This window comes from Canis lupus, chromosome 34 (assembly GCF_048164855.1).
Source record: "Canis lupus baileyi chromosome 34, mCanLup2.hap1, whole genome shotgun sequence".
Classification (NCBI taxonomy): Eukaryota; Metazoa; Chordata; class Mammalia; order Carnivora; family Canidae; genus Canis; species Canis lupus.
In genome coordinates this window covers 15153802-15172515 of record NC_132871.1, presented here as the reverse complement: position 1 = coordinate 15172515, position 18714 = coordinate 15153802, and the positions used below count along the sequence as shown (strand labels likewise).

The window sequence follows — 18714 nt, the reverse complement described above, 5'->3', positions numbered from 1 at the left end:
ACTATAATGAACAAGTTTGATAAACTATATTAATATAATATAATCACAAGGGAGCCAGGGTGGCTCAGTTGGTTAAGCATCTGCCTTTGGTTCAGGCCATGATCCCAAGGTCCTAGGATCAAGCCCTATGTCAGGCTCCCTGCTCAGTGGGGAGCCTGCTTCCCCCTCTCCCTTCTGCTTGTGCTCTCTCTCTTGCTATCTCTCTCTCTCTCTCAAATAAATAAAGTCTTTTTTTTCAAATAAATAAAGTCTTAAAAAATATATATGTATATACATAATATAATCACCAAAAGACTTTTGATCACCAAAAGATTTGATTTAAGATAATAGAAACAAACGTAGAGTGGGGAAATATATTGGCGATACATATATTTATAAGGACTTGTATTCAGAATATGTAAAACAACAACAACAAAAATGTCCTACAAATCGATAAGGAAAAGGCAAACAAAATAGTAGAAAAATAAACAAAAAACTCGAAGTTACTTCACAAAAGAGAAGTGGCCAAATGGCCAAAAAAAAAAGAAAAGATGCTAAACATCTTGAGTTAACAAGTAAATGCAAATAAAAGCCAAATGAGATAGCACTCACCAGAAAGACTAAAGTGAAAAAGACAAAATGTCAGCAAGTGTGTGGAGCACTGGGAATTCCCATACATTTGGTGGGATTGAAAAGTGATACCCTTAAAAACTGAGGGCAGTATAACTAAACGAAACATATACATATGCTGCATCTGTCAGTTCTATTCCTAGGAATATTCCCAACAGCAATGCATACATGTATTCATCAAAAGGCATCTATAGGAATTTCATAAAGCAGCACTACTCATAGTAGCCCCAAACCAGAAACTATTCAAACGTCCACCAGAATAAATAAATTGCAGAACATTCACACAATGGAGTACTATACAGAAATGAGAATTAATGGATGACTAACACAGTGACGGATGAATTGTACAAACAATGCTGAACAACAGAAGATAGACAAGAAAGATCACATACTACATGATTCCATTTACATAAAGTTCAAAAACAGGCAAACCCTTCTATGGCATTAAAAATCAAGACAGTGGTTACCTTTGAGGGTGTGTGAGGGAGACTTCTGAGGTGGTGGTAATGTGCTGTTTCTTTTCTTTTTTTTTTTTTAAGATTTTATTTATTTATGCATGAGAGAGAGAGAGAGAGAGAGAGAGAGAGAGAGGCAGAGACATAGGCAGAAGGAGAAGCAGGCTCCATGCAGGGAGCCTGACGTGGGACTCCATCCTGGTCTCCAGGATCACGCCTTGGGCTGAAGGCGGCGCTAAACCGCTGAGCCACGGGGGCTGCCCTAATGTGCTGTTTCTTGATTTAAGTTTCAAGTTACATAGTGTGTTCACTTTGAAAATTCATCAAACTGTACACTTAGATTTGTACATTTTGGTGTACCTATATTTTACTTCAATAAAATATTTAACATACATAACAAAAATATATGTATGCCACAAATATATAATACCAAATTATGGCAAGTACCTAGTTAAACTTGTATTTTTTAATACAATTTAATTTTAAGTAATCTCTACACCTAATGTGGGCTCAAACCTGTAGCCTCAAGATCAAATGTCACACATTCCACCCACTGAGCCAGCCAGCCTCCTCTAAACTTGTATTCTTATGCATTGTTTTGTATAAAGGAAAAACTGGTACAACCAGTTTGGAATGTAATTTGGATATACATGTATAACACATATTACCTATATAACAGACAAATATATTCTCATTTCTGAGAATCTGTCCTAAGGAGAAAAAAAAAAAAAAAGTGGGGGGAAAACTATGAATAAAAATGTTTATCAGAACTAAAGTCAACTATAACTATAGCATATCCTTTGATGTGTTTTTATTCAGCCACTGGTATGTCTGCTTTGAAAACTCTGTGAAACATGACAAAAGCTTTTGGTATAATGTCAAATACAAAAAGGAAAAGGAGGGATCCCTGGGTGGCGCAGTGGTTTAGCGCCTGCCTTTGGCCCAGGGCGCGATCCTGGAGACCCGGGATCGAATCCCACGTCGGGCTCCCGGTGCATGGAGCCTGCTTCTCCCTCTGCCTGTGTCTCTGCCTCTCTCTCTCTCTTTGTGTGACTATCATAAATAAATAAAAATTAAAAAAAAAAAAAAAAAAAAAAGGAAAAGGAAAATTATGTACACCTGATTATTATAATTAAAGATATATTAGAAGAAAATAACTAGAAAGGAAAACACACAAATGATACACATACATCTTCCCTGCCTGGTCTCATCAATTCCTGTAACTCCAAGAATCACTTATGTATTGATGACTCTTAAGTCTGTATCTCCAGCCCGCACATCTCTCTTGAACTCCAGGATATTCAAACTGGTCACTTCACATGTCCTCTTGGATGTTCCATGAGTCCCTCAATTTCTTCCTCCTACATTTGTTATCTTGGGTAGAAAGGTGGCCAGGAATAGGAACAGGGGTAGGGATTCAGTTATCCAAACCAGAGATCTGAGAGTCATTCTTGTTTCCCCTCATTCCTCATACCCGACATCCCCATCCTTTACCATTCCCTAAGTCCGCAAGGTCTCCTCAAGAGCCTTTGAATTCGTCCCATCCATCCATCCATCCATCCATCCATCCATCCATCTATCCTTCTGCCATTGCCTATATTATTACCCACCTAGATTATTGCAAAAGCTCTCTTTCTTTTCTTTTCTTTTTTTTTAAAAGATTTTATTTATTTATTCATGACAGACACACAGAGAGAGGCAGGGACACAGACAGAAGGAGAAGCAGGTTCCATGCAGGGAACCTGACATGGGACTTGATCCTGGGTCTCTAGGATCACACCCCGGGCTGAAGGTGGCACTAAACCCCTGAGCCACCTGGGCTGCCCTGCAAAAGCTTTCCAACTGGTGTTCCATCCTTCAGTTTCAGGCCCTTTCAGTCCAGCTGCTTATGATTATATTTGTAATACCAACTCTGAACCTGCTTTTCCACTTTAAAAGTCTTCTGTGGCTACTTGTAAGTGATTGGATAAAGTGCAAACTCTCTAATATAGTTTATGTGATTCTTTTTATCTTTTTTATCTTGTTATTACTGGCCTGTCTTTCCAGTTTTATGCCTGGTTCATCAGAAGCCCACACTCCAGTCACACCAAAGTTATTACAGTGGCCAAACAGGTTATACTCTGTGTTTCACTCCCCTGCCTTTTTCCACCTCAGAACTCTCTTTTGTCCTCCACTTTTCCTGACCTTATTTGCTTGGCCCATTGTCTAAGACTCAGGTCACACCTTTCCTTGACTGGGAAGTCTTCAGGGATCACATTTTTACATGATTGGACTCATGGGGAACACCTAACTTTCCATCTTGGTTTTTTTTTTGGTTTTTTTTTTTTTTTTTTTTAAGATTTTATTTATTCATGAGAGAGAGAGAGAGAGAGAGGCAGAGACACAGGCAGAGGGAGAAGCAGGCTCCATGCAGGGAGACTGATGTGGGACTTGATCCCGGGACTCCAGGATCACGTCCTGGGCTGAAGGTGGGTGCTAAACTGCTGAGCCACCCAGAGATCCCCTCCATCTTCTTTTTGTCACTAAAGTTGGAACATGAGCCATTTTCAGGATGCCCAGGTTGCTCAGTGGTTGAGCATCTGTCTTTGGCTCAGGGCATGATCCCAGGGTCCTGGGATTGAGTCCCATATCAGGCTCCCCACGGGGAGCCTGCTTCTTTCTCTGCCTGTGTCTCTGCCTGTCTCTGTGTCTCTCGTGAATAAATAAATAAAATCTTTTTTAAAAAAAAAAGAACAATTTTCTAGTTTGCCAAGGTACTCTTCATAATTATAATTTAATACCCGATGTTTAACTTCCCTAGTTTCTCTGCTCCCTCAGTGTATTGCATATAATAATCTTTATCACATCACTTATGGCTTTGTTTTGTAATTTTTTTTAACGTATCCACTTCCTCCACTAGCCCCTGAATTACTTGAGGGCAAAGATTTGTGTTGTTTATTTCTATGACCTCAGCACAGAGTCTGCTGCAGAGTAGGAATTCACTAAATGAAAGTGAATGACTGAGTAAATAATGGTGGTTGTGTTAGTACAATAGAATATGAGTGATAGTTTTTTGCTTTTTCTCAGGTGCCCAAACTTAGTGGCTACTTATTCATAGATTCACCATCTTAAAAAAAATGGGGAGGCAGAGTAGTAGATTTAGAATAAAACTTTCAGTAATATTTTATCACCTTTACCATCTTCAATGATTTTTTTTCAATTCTCTGATTTATCAAACATCTCACAACCCCCAATTTTGTCTAATATGTGTATATGCAATGAAGAAAGACTGGAAGAGCATTTGTTATCTCCTGTTCTGTTTGCAACACAATCATCATGCCTAATTAATAGTTAACTCTCAGTCCTTATCTTACTAGTTCTTCTAGCAGGATTTGACTCAGCTGATTACTCCCTCCACCATGAACCTCTGTCTATTTTTTTTTTTACCTCTAGGGCATGATCCGAGTTTCCCTCCTACCTGGAGGGCTTTATTTGTTCAATCGGTCCGTTGCCAGACTCTCTGCCTCCTCTTATGATCCACTGAATGCTGGAGCCCACCAAGGCTTAGTTTTTTGCTTCCCTCTCTTCTTGTCTTGCCCCTCCTCTTTTTACCATCAGCTACCTCATTTCCTTTAGTCCTGGTTCTCAAGTCTGGCTACACATTTGAATCACTGGAGAAACTTTTTAAAACATGTCAAATCCAGGCCCTTTTTATATTAGAGTGTCTTCAGGCAGAGCCAGGATTTCAGAGGTTTTAAAGTCTCCAAGTGATTCTAATATGGGGCCAGTGTTAAGGATCACCTTGGGTGGAGTTAAGTGTCATCTCCATGCAGATTAGTCCAAAATATATGGCCCCAGCCCTGACCTCTCTTTAAGCTTCAACCTCGAATATCCAACTGGTTCATAGCAGCTTCCCTTGGCCTATCCAATGACAAGCATATCTAAATTTTAACTCTTTTTTTTTTTAATTTTAACTCTTGATTTTTGCCCCCAAACCCACTCCTTCCCCAGTCTTATTCTAGAAAGGGTCCCATTATTTAATAGTTGCTCACTCTAAAACCCTAGGAATAATTTTTGATTCTACACTCTCTTCACTTTCCACATCCATACAATTCGATCCTGATCTGCTGTACACTAAAAGAATTTTCCAAAGTTTACCATTTTTCCTCTCCTCCAAGGCTATTGTCCTAGCCTAGGCTATTATTATCTCTTACTGGTAATTGGGTCCTTGCTTCCACTCCTGGATTTCTCCCCTTCATTTCTCACACAGTGGCCAGAGAGATCTTGAATAAATATATAATTGATCATCTCATTTTCTTGCTTAAAACCCTTCAGGAGGGGGCAGGGGTGGCTCAGTGATTGAGTGTCTGCTTTCGGCTCAGGTTGCGATCCTGGAGTCCTAGGATGGAGTCCCACATTGGGCTCCCCATGGGGAGGCTGCTTGTCCTTCTGCCTCTATGTCTCTGCCTCTCTCTCTCTGTCTCTCATAAACAAATAAAATCTTAAAAAAAAAAAAAAAAGAGAAAAGAAAAACCTTCAGTACCTATCTTCATGCTTTGAAGAAAATCCAGGTTTTGTTCACAAATGACCTGGCCTCTGTCTACATCCCCAGCCTTCCTTCTTTTTTTTTTTTTTTTTTTTTCCCAGCCTTCCTTCTGATCCTCTCTGCCTTGCTTGCTCTGCTTTACTACATTGGCTTTCTTAAAAGTTTTTCCTGAAACAGAGCTGGCACATTCCCATCTCAGGGCCTTTTTCTTTTAATGTAAACTCCTCCCCCACTGTGGGGCTCAAACTCACAGCCTGGAGATCAAGAGTCACATGCTCTACTGACTGAGCCAGCTAGGGGCCCCCCACCTCAGGACTTTGCACTTTGTTTTCTCTGCCTAGAAAGCTCTTCCACCAGAACTTAACATGGCCTGTTTCCTCACTTCATTCAGGTCTATGCACCAATGTCTCCTCTTCAGAGAAACCCCCCTCAACCACTCTACCTGTAGTTCTCCCTCTGACCAGCTTTATTTTTCTTTATATTTTTAAAAGGTTCATTTCTTGATTTTTGAAGGAGAGAGAGGGGGAAAGAGAAAGAAAGAGAGTGAATGGGGAGAAGAGGCAGAAAGAGTGAAAGAGGGAAAGCAGACTCCCCGCTGAGCAGGGATTCCAATCAGGACCTGAGCTAAAACCAAGAATTGACCCTTAACCAACTGAGCTACCCAGGTGCCTGCTTTATTTTTCTCTAGACGTCTTCTTCGCTATCTGAAATTATATTACATATATGTATTTTTTCTGTGTTAGTAGTCGGTGTTTTTCACCCTAGAATGCAAGCTCCCTGAGGGTCAACTTTTATTTATGTATATCTGGTTTCCCATCACCTGTTTTTATCTTTAACATATCTAAAATTGGGATGCCTCTTACAATTAATGGCATGGCATAGTGAAATTAGCAGTGTTTTTGTCTTTGTATAATACAAAATAAAAGTGAACATTATAGTCAATGTATTTTACTTTTTTCCTTTCAATTTTATTGAGATGTAATTGACATATAGCACTGTATAAGTTTAAGGTATACCACATAGTGACTTACATATATTGTGAAATGATTACCACAATAAGCTTAGTTAACATCTGTCACCTCATATACTTACCAAAAAGAGAAAAAAAAAAAGAAGAAGGAAAAAGAAAAAATGTTTTACCTTGAGATGAGAACTTTTAGGGTCTACTCTCCCTAGCAACTTTCATATACATGTACAGCAGTGTTACTATGGTCATCATGTTATATTTCACCTCTCCGGTACTATTTTATTTTATTTTATTTTATTTTATTTTATTTTATTTTATTATTTTTTAAAGATTTTATTTATTCATTCATGATACACAGAGAGAGGCAGAGACACAGGCAGAGGGAGAAGCAGGGAGCCCGACGCAGGATTCGATCCTGGGACTCCAGATCACGCCCTGGGCCAAAGGCAGGCGCTAAACCGCTGAGCCATCCAGGGATCGCCCCTTATTTATTTTATACCTCAAAGCTTATACCTTTTGACCCTCTTCATCCAATTCCCCCACCCACTACCAATAGTCAATGTGTTTTAGACTCAATGAAATATGGTGGTAGGCACTCAATAAGTAATATAATGGGCTGGGAGCACTGAATTACCATATAAATAATTAGAATAAATGTTAACATACCTGGACCCAAAAAATTATATCCTGGTTACCAAATAAATAGAAGAAATGCACCATAGAGACACCTGGGTGGCTCAGTGGTTGAGTGTCAGCTTTCGGCTCAGGTCTGATCCTGAAGTTCCTGGATCAAGTCCCACATCAGGCTCCCAGCAGGGAGCCTGCCTCTCCTTCTGCCTATGTCTCTACCTCTCTCTCTGCCTCTTTCATGAATAAACAAATAAAAAATCTTAAAAAGAAGAAGAAGAAGAAGAAGAAGAAGAAGAAGAAGAAGAAGAAGAAGAAGAATGAAGAGGAGGAGGAGGAATAGAAGAAATAGAGTTTCATTGGTACGAAGGGGACAAAGCCCTGGTTGCACCTCAAACACTATTGTGAGTTCCCTTGGAATGAAGAACCCTGTAGTCTTGAGGGTGGAGAGGGAGTCACTGGAAAGAAAAATAAAATTTGAAACTGAACTGTCGGGACACCTGGGTGGCTCAGTGGTTGAGTGTCTGCCTTTGGCTCAGGGAGTGATCCCGGGATCTGGGATCAAGTCCCACATTGGGCTCTTTGCCGGAAGCCTGCTTCTCCCTCTGCTTGTGTCTCTGCCTCTCTCTCTCTCTCTCTCTCATGAATAAATAAATAAAACCTTAAAAAAAAACCAAAAAGAAACAGAACTGTTCACCAAAGAAAAAGAAGTATCAAAGATATTGGAGAAAGTTTTGTCCAAAACCTGTATCTTCTCAACGATGCAAATATAGCGGATCACACCCTGGGTCAAAGACAGGTGCTAAACCACTGAGCCACCCAGGGATCCCCAGTAATCCTCATTTTACAAATGAGAAAGCTGATGTTTGGAGGGCTTAGGAAACTTGTCTAAAGTCACACAGGGATTAAAGAAGAAACAAGAATAGGACCCCAGGTCTGCTTGAGGCCAGGATCCATGGTCTCAACTGCTCTGACTTTTATTGTCTGCACACTGACTTTTATTTTTTTCCATTTCCAAAGACTATGCCCCTTAATTTCAGTATGGAATGTCATGGAGCTTTTGATTACAGACAAGAGCTGAAGGGGAGTGTGCCCTCACCATTTCCTACTGCCTGACTGTCTTTCTTTTTCCCTGAAAAAGAAACAGAAGGCTTGGGTGCAGACAAACTTTGTGACAACAGTGGTAACAAAAGCTCTAGAACAGGCAAAACAACAGTGAAAAGATAACTCCAAGGCTGACAAAATAACCAAGACATATTTAAGCAATTCATTAGCTGAAAGGGATTAAGAATCAGTCAGCTTTATAAGGAAAATTATCAAGAAACCTAAGATCTTACTTGTCTAAATGGACTCAAACCAAGCTGCTGTAATGTACCTTGCTTTTATTCTTTTTGTTAAACATTTATAGACTTATTAAACTAAAGAAATATAAGGTGGGTTTAAGCTTTGTACCCCTTTCCTGGTTTGGGGTATCAATTTAACTGAACATTATCAGAACACTCTTAATTTTCAAATATTATGGACTTTTACACTGATGACTATTAAATTTTATATATACTTTTTATTGCATTGGATAATTCAGTGGATTTTCAGTGCTGTAATATTTGAATGGCTCCTTCCAAGTTTCTGAGGTAGCTTGCACCTGCACTAGTTACAGCTTTTTATAGCCTCATCTAAAGATGGATTTGAAGACTATTCTAATATTTATTGTTATACCAGAATGGGTCTTACATTCCATATAAGAAGATATGGAATAGCATTTACTGACTGTATAGGGAAATTGGCAATGCTACTGTGATGACAAGAACAGTTGTAGTGGTGTGACCGATTTATTCATTTCCTTAATAACCTTCATAGTTGTAATGAGTCATCCCTGTCTCTTGTTTTAAATTATAGGGCACCCTTTTATTCCCAAACCAAATGAATATACAGGATGACATTTTTTTTCTTTCTCGCTCTCATTTCAAAGACCTAATTTTTCATAATCTAGCAGTTAAGAGAATCAGACAGACGTGAGTTGGAATCCTAGCTAAGAGTAAGAAAAGGTTAAAGAAGGTGTGGATTCCTCCACTGTCCCCGACTTGTCCTCTAGACATCTTTCAGAGGCTTTGAAACATGGCCAGGCTCTGTTGCTGTGAGTCTGACATTTAAGCAGCTAGCCCCTTCCATTCCTTATATGACAAAAGGAAGAAGAGAAGAAGATGAAGTCGTTTTTGGTTTGACAGTCAAGCAGACAGTGTTTGCTCTATCCATTAATTTCATAATTCATAAATAAGGAACTTTTTAAGGAGCCATTAAAGAATAGTCATCTGAGAAGGCAGGAGAATGCATCCACCTTCCAGGTCCCAGTGTGTTAGTAAGTGGTGTTTGTCATAGAAATTAAAATATTGAGCTGATAAGAGAAAAATCCCCAACATATTATTAGCTGTTGTATCCATATTAATATATTTCTTCTTCAGCATAGATAATTGAAATCACAGATTAGTAACATAGTAGTGCTGCAAACTAGAGAGACCTATGATTCCTGGAAACAGAGGAGGAACTGTAGGAGCTGAGAAGATTGCAACATGTTTTAACTTGTTGCTCCAGTAGCACACAAGGCTGTTCTACATTGGCTTAAAAATGAGTGACTGTTATTTAGACAAAGGTTTGAAACCAAATTTTCAATCATGTAAATTCTGCAAATGAGTCACTTGACATGTTAGAAAGAGTATGTGGACATAGAAACAATGCTAGGAGGTATTTTTGACTTTAACATCAAGTCCAAAATTAGAGAAGATGCCCCTCATGAGATATAAAACTATAGGCCTAATGAAAACGTTGAAAAGTTCAGAGATGATTAACTCTTATAATGATGATTGAGGAGTTATATTTAGATCAAGGAACAAATTCATTCTGTAAGAAACCTTGAGCACAAGAAAGTTTCTGTTTGTGTTGTGAACAAAAACAGTAAAGGTCTGCCATTTGTTCTGATCTTTCAACAGAAGCCAGAAGAATTACTGTCTCATTAAGGGAAAGAGTAGCTGAAACAAAATATGGTGTTTCTTTTATGAGCTGGAAATAAAACATCAAAGTTGGTGGTGTAAAACTATAATATCACCAAGACCCCCAAATTGTCAGACTCGCAAGTGAAAGCAATGTTGATTTATTTCTTGACTTCAATTAGTATGAATCATTTCTTGTGCTTAAGCAAGGAGGTGTAAATACAAAAACCCTGAAGCATTAATGAGCATTTGAGAAATCCAAAGTCAAAAACCGAGCCAACACATGAACCAAAGTGCTCTAAAGTTGTCATATGTCTCCAGAACTGCTCTCCACCATGGTAACAACATGGTTAACTTCAATGTTCTAGGTCTGATGGCTTCACTTCCTAACTTGTCCAGCCAGACCTCACAATCCATCATCACTTCAGCCCCACTCTTGGAAAGGCAATTAACTTCATTATTTTTCTGAACAGTTATTCACTGAACTCATTCTGGATCAATCCAACCATTGGCTTCTCCCTGATATACCTGAACATCTGGAGAAAAAAAATCATGAAGCTATCAAAAATTAATGTTAGTAATGGATATCTCTAGGGACAGGGTTATGGGGACATTGCACTCTTTGTACTAATAAATGTAGAAGAGATGATGGAATTAGAAAAAAAAAAGTCACTTTTTGGCTATCAGCATAGTGATAATTCAGATAAGAGGCATCAATGGATGCTATTACCAAAGGGTGAAAGTGGAACGAGAAACAAAATCTTACACAGTCTCAAAGTACCTCTTTCAAATACTAATTATAAAAGGGTGGAGAGGGCAGCCCTGCTGGCTCAGCAGTTTAGTGCCACCTTCAGTCCAGGGCGTGATCCTGGAGACCCGAGATCGAGTCCCACGTTGGGCTCCCTGCATGGAGCCTGCTTCTCCCTCTGCCTGTGTCTCTGCCTCTCATGAATAAATAAATGAAATCTTCAAAAAAAAAAAAAGTTTAAAAATAAAATAAAAGGGTGGAGAAGTAATTTTTCAGTCAAGAGACCTCTCAGATACCATCTTAAGCAACTGATCCAATTAATGTCACCAGAAATGGGACAAACTGAAATTGTGGGCTACCCATTGGGATTCAATAAGAAGAATCCAACTTCAACACTCTGATGTTCCAGGATGATCTGTCTTATTATAAGGAAACTTCAAATAAACCTACATTGAGAGATATACGAATTTATTGGTTTGTAGTCTTAAAAAAATGTCAAGGTCATGGAATTAAGGAATGATTGAAGAACTCTTTCAGAGTAAAAGAGATGAGAGAGACGTGACAACTGGGTACAACATGACAATATGTGTTTTTTAGCACCATGACACAGTTAACTCAATTCTGACACTACCTGGAGAAAGCATCAGATCCCACAAGTTAAGGGCTCACTCTGACAAGACTGCCTCTCCCCAGTTCAGATGCCACTTGCAAGTCCAGGTTGTTACCTGTACTTCTGACCAACTAGCTATAAACCAGGGTTCCCACCCCTTCCTCAGGTTTGATTACTTTGCAAGAGCAGCAAATAGAACTCAGAGGAACATCTGCTTATGTTTATTAGATTATTATAAAAGGATAACTACCAGATGGAAGAGATGCATATGCAAGACATGAGGTAAGGGTCAAGAAGCTTCCATGATCTCTAGGTGTGCCACTCTCCCCTCATCTCTATGTGTTCACAAACTGAACTCCATCTTTTGAGTTTTATGGAGACTTCATTACACAGGCATGATTAATAAAATCATACCCAGGGCAGCCCTGGTGGCCCAGTGGTTTAGCGCTGCCTTTGACCAGGGTATGATCCTGGAGACCCGGGATCAAGTCCCACGTCAGGCTCCCTGCATGGAGCCTGCTTCTCCCTCTGCCTGTGTCTCTGCCTCTCTCTCTCTCTGTGTGTATGTGTCTGTCATGAATAAATAAATAAAATAAAGATATCTGAGGGGTGAAACTAAATTTCCAACCTCCTAACTACAGGTTTGGCTCCACCAGCAACCAGCCCCCATCCTACAGGGCTTTCCAAATCACCTGTGGTTAAAAGGGGTTTGTAATGAATATCAAGACACCTTTCCTGCTCTTATGACTTAGGAAATTCCAAGAGGGGATCCCTGGGTGGCGCAGCGGTTTGGCGCCTGCCTTTGGCCCAGGGCGTGATCTGGAGTCCCAGGATCGAATCCCACGTCGGGCTCCCTGCATGGAGTCTGTTTCTCCCTCTGCCTCTCTCTCTCTTTCTCTGTGTCTCTCATGAATAAATAAATAAAATCTTAAAAAATATAAATAAAAATAAAGATGAGTGTCTATGAATTTCCACTCATTTTGAGAAATAGAATATCAATAATGTTAAAGTTCCCAGCATGCTCCTTTCTATCTCACCTCTCTGCCCAGGAAACATTATTCTGAATGTGTTTTGTTTTGTTTTTTTAAGATTTAGCACATAGGGACCCCTGGGTGGCTCAGTGGTTGAGCGTCTGCCTTCAGCTGGCTCAGGGCGTGATCTTGGATCCTGGGATCTAGTCCCACATCGGGCTCCCTGCACGGAGCTTGCTTCTCCCTCTGCCTGTGTCTCTGACTCTCTCTCTCTATGTCTGTCATGAATGAATAAATAAAATCAATTAAAAATATTTAGCACATATATAGAAATTCCTAAATACTATTTTCAATAAATAAATTTAGCTTCCCCCTCTTCTTTATTGTTTACTTTTATTTCTTCTTTAAATCATCTGTTTTATCTTTTACCCATTTTTCTATCAGCTTGGGATTTTCCTTATTTGTTTTGGAAATAATCTTAACATACTATGGATATTATCTTTATCTGTTGTATATGTTGCAAGTATTTTTTTTCCTAGTCTGATGCTTGTCTCTTAATTTTGTAGCTTTGTGTAGTGACTTTTATTGCACAGATTTTTAAAAATATTTTATTTATTTATTCATGAGAGACACAGAGAGAGAGAGGCAGAGACACAGGCAGAGGGAGAAGCAGGCTCCATGCAGGGAGCCCGATGCGGGACTCGATCCTGGGGCTCCAGGATCATGCCCTGGGCTGAAGGCAGGCGCTAAACCGCTGAGCCACCCAGGAATCCCCCACTGTACAGATGTTTTAAATATTTATGGGGTCAAGTCTGCCTCATAAATTTATTTATGACCACTTGGTTTCTCATCCTATCCAGGAAGATCTTCTTGTTTAAAGATATCCTCCTATATTTTCTTCTAATACTTTGGTAGTTTTGTTTGTTTTTATGGTAGATCTTTAATCCATAAATAATTTATTATTTGTTTATGGTGTGAGGTAAGAATCTAAATTGTCTTTTTTTTTTCACTTGTGATAGAATAATAGCCCAGAAGAGATGTCAACACCCTAACCCCAAAAACTTATAAACATTACCTTACCTGGCAAATGATATTTTACAGAGGTGATTAAGGTTATGGAATTTGAAATGAGAAAATTATCCTGGATTATCTGGGTGGGCCCAATCTAATAACATGAATCCTTAAAAACAGAGAATTATTCATGGCTGTGGTCAGAGGGAAACATGACTGTGGAATGGTTAGAGAAATGCAATGCTGTTAGCTTTGGAGATGGAAAAGGAGGCCAAGAACCAAGGAATAAGGGTGGCATCTAGAACTGGGAAAAGCAAGGAAATAGAGGCTTACCTATAGTCTTCCAGAAAAAATGCAGTCCTGCTGACACTTCACTTTTCGTCCACTGATATCTGTGTCAGACCTTTGACCTATAGAACTGTAAGATAATGAATTTGTACTGTTTAAGGCACCAGGTTTTGGTAACTTATTAATTAGAACTTATTAATTAGAATCCATTCCTGTTCCTACTAAATTAAAATGCCATCTTTATTGCATAAATAATTCCCATGCACATGTTGGTTTCTGAACTCTTTATTTTGATAACACTGGTCAGCATGGATCTCTTTTCCTGACCCAAAACCATATTGTTTTAATTACCATTACTTTATAATTTTTTTAATGTCTTGAATCCTTCCTTTCCTTTTTTTTTTTTTTTTTTTTTTTTTTAAATAAGCTCCATGCGTAGCTGGAGCCCAATGCCAGGCTTGAACTTACAACCCTGAGATCAAGACCTGACTGAGATCAAGAGTCAGAGTCTTAACTGACTGAGCCACACAGGTGCCTTTTAATCTCCAACCCTACCTCTTTTTTAAAGACCTCATCATTTTTCTCTTTCCTCGCATCTTAACCACTTTCTCCAGCTTCACCCTCTAGTTTATTTTCCATATATTACTAGCATGATTTAAAATAAAGGTATCATCAGATTTCTACCCTTTAAGTCCTTCATGGTCATCCTTCATCTTCAATACAAAGTCCACATTCCTTGGTAAGGTGCATAAAAATGGTATGATGAAGGATGCTGCCTATCTCACAGTGTCATCTCCTGCCCCTTTGCTCCAGACATCAAAGAACTTGAAGCTCACAGAGTGCACCACACTTTCAACCCTTTGTATCTTTGGATATGTTGCTGCCTCTGCCTAGAATACCTTCCATTTCTTCTCCAAGCCAATTAGCACTGTACATTCAAAACTCAGACAGAGCATCAAATTCCCTCAGCAGACTTTCTGCACTCCTCACTGTTAGACTGAACTAGTGCTCCTCCCTTGCACTCCCATAGCAGCACAAATACATCTCTTCTAGCATTTACTTACAACTGCAATTGTTGGTTTACTTGTCTACCTCCTTCACTAGATAGTGATCTCTTCAAAGGCAGGAATTGTCTTTCATTTATGTATCCATGTGCTTAACAGAATACTAACAATCTTGTAATAATAATAAGAGTATGAAAAATAATGAAATAAGTGGTGCCTCTTATTAAAACCTGGGCTAGGTGGTTTCCATAATTTAATAGCCACTAAGTGTCAGCTCATAATTTTGTGTTCTGTGAAACTATTTTTACCTAAAAATAATATTGTCCAGCTTGTTCACTCATCTTATTCACAAGACTTGGCTACAAGCAACTTTGGGATGTTTCCAAAGGAAGAAAGTTTCCTACGTTGAACAAATTCAAAAGAACATGACTCAGGCTCTAAAAGTAATCCAGAAAAGAATTTCTTAAATATTTTGAATAGAATGGTATTATTGGATTATTTTGATAGGAATAACCCTTATTTAAATGCCTGTGAGAACCACCAGATTTGGTTAGGTGCCCCTCTTCTGTGTTCCCATAGCAATGAACACAAATATTTAGCCAACCTCGTATTGTGTGATATGGAAGTGATGTGTTTATTTTTTTCCCATTACCAGTGGTTTTCAATCAGGAGGACAGTGCAGCCCTTCAGCCCTTGTAGGGGTGTTTGGGGAAATTTTTGATTGTCATAATGACAAGAGGGAGGCGCTACTGTCATTTAGTGTCTAGAAGCCAGAGATGCTGAATATCCTACACTGAGCAGGATAACCTAGTACAACAAAGAATTATCCTGCCTAATATGCCCACAGTGACCTCATAAAGAAGCTGATTTTATTTATCTTTGATTTCCTATTGGCTAGAAGAAATCCAGCCCTGAAAGGCACTATGAATTGGAACTGCAAAGTAATGGGGGCAGGAACACCTTGTCATAATGTGTAGGTTATATGGGTTTAAATAATCCGATTACTTTGTAATCACCATTCATAGTTGATTTCTACTTTTCTGTATTATATAATTGATGAAAGGCAAATGGTAAGAGAGTAAAGTCATTAAATCAGATATCTCTTTTTCTTTTTTTGGTCCAGGTAAAGTTAATTCTGATAGAAATAGGAAAAACAAACCATCTTTAGTATTTTCTTCCATCAATCCACCCACTCAGAGTCTCCTTCATATTTTGGCATCTACCTCCAGAAACCTCCCCAATTTGGCACCACCTGGGAAAGATATCTTGGCCTGGAATATATACACCTGGAATATACCCAGCCCATCAGGGTCCAAAATCTAATTGTTTAAACTGATAATCCAAGTGGATTCTAGATAATATGGTTTCCAAATTATCTCTAAATTCCCTTCCAGTTTTAACATTCTATGATTCAATACTCATTAAAAGTCTATAATAGTTCACAAGTCCTTCCTAAGTTTGTTCATGACTCTAACCTATTAATAAGCACTTACATTTTGTGCCAGTATCATAAGTTGAAGGTCAAGAGAAAATTTTAAAAAGGGAGCACAAGACCATTTCAGTCAAGAGGGAGATATTTTCTGGGCTGCTGGGTTTTAGGTTACTCTGATCATGATTTTTAGGAAACCAGTTTCCACCATTCCCTAGGCCCATTGCCTAGTTGTAAAACAGTATTGTTTATTGTCCACTTTGGCTGGAATGTCAACTTCATAAGAACAAGATCCTTGTCAGCTCAATTTGCACTGCATTCCCAAGACCTAGAACTGTATCCATTATATCATGGCCCTCATTAAATAATTGTTGAATAAATGAATGGACTAATAAGTAATTTATTGTAAGTAGAGACTTAATCGTTTACAAATAAAAGAATAGAGTAGCATATTCTACAGCAAAAGGAAACTTCATGTTGAGGGGCAACTGTGTGACAGATTGTAAACTTTGGACTGAATTGCAAAGTCATGGGAGGGGTGAGGAACCTATATGCATGACATGAAATATAAAAACAGATATGGGTGAATTATAAAGAGCCCTTAAGCCTGCTATGAAGGTCAAATAAAATTTATTGATCCCTCAAGTCTGATTTGGGTGAAGAATATCTGATAAGCTCTCGGCAAAAATAAGATCAATTCTCAAGTGTTACCCTGAAAAATTTAGTCTTTTAGCTTAACCAATAATCTGGACACTCTTAAACTCTTATTTTACAGGATCCTCATATGCACATTAGGAACTGAGCAAAATATCTCATAAGAGTAATATTTAATACCTATCAGTGGTATACAGAGAAATGACAACTCATTTACATCATTTGTGTTTATAAGAACCAGTAATTATTTCCATTTTATAAAAGGACAAAATAAAGATATATGAAATATATAAGTCAACTATGGACCAACCTAAGTGAAATTTCACATCCTAAGTGAAATTTCTATGCAACCAGACTAAAGCAAAAGAATTTAAATAAAATTGAAAAATCAATTCAAACATTGACAGTACCATAGTTTTAAGACTTCAAATATTTCCTGATTTTATTTTATTTTTTAAGATTTTATTTATTTATTCATGAGACACACACACACACACACACACACACACAGAGGCAAAGACACAGGCAGAGGGAGAAGCAGGCTCCATGCAGGGAGCCTGACATGGGACTCGATCCTTGGTCTCCAGGATCACACCCTGGGCTGAAGGCGGCGCTAAACCACTGAGCCACCGGGGCTCCTATTTCTTGATTTTAAAATGTCAATGAGAAATATGGGAAAGACTTGTGAAAACAATGTGCATTATTTATTGCATAGGCTAACAAATTTTTTAAATGTTCAAAGTTCTACAGAGGATTGCAAAAGAAATTTTATCTCCCGGATCCTTAATTCAAAATCACTATTATAGGAAGTGTTTCAATTTGCAATTGTATGCAGCAGCAAATAACAGAAAAACATAATAATTTTTTTTCATGTAATGAGGAGTGTGAGGGTAAACAGTGACATCAGTCCAGAAGCCTGCCTTTCTATCTTTCTGCATCTCTATCTTAGCACATGGTGTTTGGCACTCATGTTATTTTGTGGTCACAAGACCGCTGCTCCACCTCTGGCATTGCACCTGAATTCCAAGCAGGAAGAAAGTGACAAAGGGCAAAAGGTATGTGCTAGCTAAAACCTGGAAGAGATTTTTCAGAAATCTCTATTCAGTGACTTTTCGCTAATGTCTCCTTGACTAGAACTTGTCTCACGTGGCCACCCCAAGCTGTAAGGAAAGCTGTGAAATGTACTGTTTTGCTGACACATTGCCATACTCTTGGTCTCTGTAGGATAGATGCAACTATCAAGATAGATGCAACTGTTCAAGTTGATGCAGATTGAAGATCCAACTCAGAGACACCTGGTTTTGAAAGGGTGTGAACCTCAGAGGCAAATTTACCCTGATGCTGATGAAACCTACACTTTAACCTCCTCACTTATATGGATCCCTCCAAGGCCTTGGGAGAAATCCTGGACATGTGTTCGTTCACAAAGTCATATATTTTTGTAAAATTTGCACAATTGAGATATTTTAATGGCAATTAATAAATATCATTGTTCTTGCCCCTCTGAACTTTCCACCGTCATGACAGGTGAGTGTGTTGGAATGGCATGGATAGTTGGGGAATCAGGCTAAGTCAGAGCTAAATTGAGGACACATTCAGTTTGAATTAAGTGGGATATATCAAGGAGGTTCACACATTAAGGAGGTTTTGTGTATGGTTGAGTTATTGCCAGTGTAGGAATTGTTTCCAGGGATACTCCTACTGCCCACTATGCTAATTCACCTGGCACCATGATGTGAAGGTACAGGGTTCAACATAAAGCTTGTCGATCAACCACTATAATAGGACATCAGTGACAAATTGTTCAGTGAGGGTCTTCAACTCAATGAGTA

The 18714-nt window shown here is 38.7% G+C and overlaps 1 long non-coding RNA gene across 1 annotated transcript; it reads right to left on the bottom strand.

Moving 5' to 3' along the window:
- Positions 1-2156: 2156 nt before the first annotated feature.
- LOC140624156 (uncharacterized) lies at positions 2157-16163 on the bottom strand. Its single transcript, XR_012023680.1, has 3 exons — positions 15108-16163; positions 13841-13925; positions 2157-2438 (listed from the first exon to the last, which is right to left on the bottom strand). It is a non-coding gene; the product is annotated as an uncharacterized lncRNA (long non-coding RNA).
- Between the last annotated feature and the right edge of the window lie 2551 nt (positions 16164-18714).